The 1842-nt window shown below is 43.6% G+C and overlaps 1 pseudogene; it reads left to right on the top strand.

Moving 5' to 3' along the window:
* The first annotated feature begins 533 nt into the window (after positions 1 to 533).
* LOC102435185 lies at positions 534 to 1254 on the top strand (annotated as a pseudogene).
* The last annotated feature ends 588 nt before the right edge of the window (positions 1255 to 1842 follow it).

The following is a 1842-nucleotide window of genomic DNA, read 5'->3' as shown; positions in this document are numbered from 1 at the left end:
TCTGTGCTTTGTTTGTCTTTAATCTTGCTTTCCCATAATGACTCACATTAAATCGAATCTAAAAAATCAATCCCAAACTTACAACAAAAATAATTTCCTGATGAGATTAAAGGCTTAATTGTAAAAAACAAAATGTATTTTAAGAAATGCAGATTTGTTTATAATCTTGATATAGGAAAGGGCTTCTTATGCAAGACACTGAACTCAGAGACTGAAAAGAAGATTCCAGGCACTGACCATGCTGATCCCCTAAAATATGTGGAAGAGAAAAGGACCAAGAAGAGTCAAGGCAGCATAAAAGGATAAGTTGGAGGGATGTGACCTATCAAATGTCAACACTTATTTTTAAAAGCACATTTTGGTGTTACGTAATAAGTTGAATATATGCATACCTTATAACTCAGCATTTCCTCTCTGCGGTATACCTTAAAATTCCTGTTATATGTACACCAAGAGACAGATGTAGAAAAATGTCTATAGCTTTGCTAACATAATAAATTCATGAGACAGGCGGGCCAGCATGGCGAAGAGAGATGGAAGTGACAGAGTTGTCAGCACCCACAGAGAGGGTTTTCATCAGCAGCTTTTGCTCCTAGAAGCAGCACAGTCACAGCCTCATTATAGTTGAATTTACATGTAAAGTAGAGCTGGTGGTGGGCAAACCCTATATCTTTCATGGAACTGGAGATGTATGGGGCTGAAGAGAAGTTCTACAGCAAGCTGGATCAGGAGGATGCGCTCCTGAGCTCCGACCCTGTAGATGACAGCTGCCACATCCATGTCATTGACCACGGTGGTGCCTGCCTTGGGGAGTATGAGGATGTGTCCAAAGTGGAAAAATATAGGATTTCAAAAGAAGCCTATGAACACAGGCAAGAACCACTCCGTTCCTTCCTGAAGTGCAGCAAGCTAGGCAGATATAATGAAAAGGAGCAGGCGCAGCAAGAGACTGAGATCACCGAGCACCTCAGGGAGGAGAAGGCCCATGACAGTGTCATCCGGGTGGACAGCTGCTGTGAGGTACAGGGACTTGGGCAGCCTCCTCGCTGGGGTCATCGTCATGTATGTAGGCCTAACAGATTTCAAGCCTGGGTACTGGATTGGTGTCCATTATGATGAGCCACTAGAGAAAAAAGATGGCAGTGTGAATAGGAAACACTAATTCAAATGCCAGGCCAACTACCATGCCTTCCTCAAGCCATCAGTTGTGACACTGATTTTCCTGAGGAGGACTAGGGGGTGGATGAGATGTGATGCCCAAGGAATGGTACCCTCCTGCTCCAGTTGACTCACCCACTTATTGCTTCTCCCTATGTGGGCCAATGGAGCTCTTCCCCTGACCCTATTTTTATTTTATTTTATTACTTTATTTTTACTTTTGTTAATCCTCACCCAAAGATATTTTTCATTGATTTTTTTAAAGAGGGTGGAAGAGAGAGGGAAAGACAGAGAGCAACATCAATGTGAGAGAAAAACATCAATTGGTTGCCTCCTACATGTGCTCCAAACAGAGCCTGGGCCAGGGAGAAGCCTGCAATCAAGGTATTTGCCCTTGACCGAAATCGAACCAGGAACCTTTGGTCCACAGGCTGACACTCTATCCACTGAACCAAACTGGCTAGGGCCCATTTTTATTTTATTCCTTTTGTTCTTGCCATTGACTTTTGAGACTTGTGTATTAAATTTGCTAGACATGAAAAAAATACATGACATAGCCCAGCTAGTTTAGCTCACTGGATTGTCCCATGCACCAAGAAGTCCCCAGTTTGATTCCTGGTCAGGACACATGCCCAGGTTGTGGGCTCCATCTCTAGTGGGGGGACGTGCAGGAAGCATTTCTCT

The sequence above is a fragment of the Myotis lucifugus genome, unplaced genomic scaffold, assembly GCF_000147115.1.
Source record: "Myotis lucifugus unplaced genomic scaffold, Myoluc2.0 scaffold_13, whole genome shotgun sequence".
In the NCBI taxonomy this organism is placed as follows: Eukaryota; Metazoa; Chordata; class Mammalia; order Chiroptera; family Vespertilionidae; genus Myotis; species Myotis lucifugus.
The sequence above is the reverse complement of the archived record's forward strand: the minus strand, read 5'-3'. Positions and strand labels throughout refer to the sequence as shown.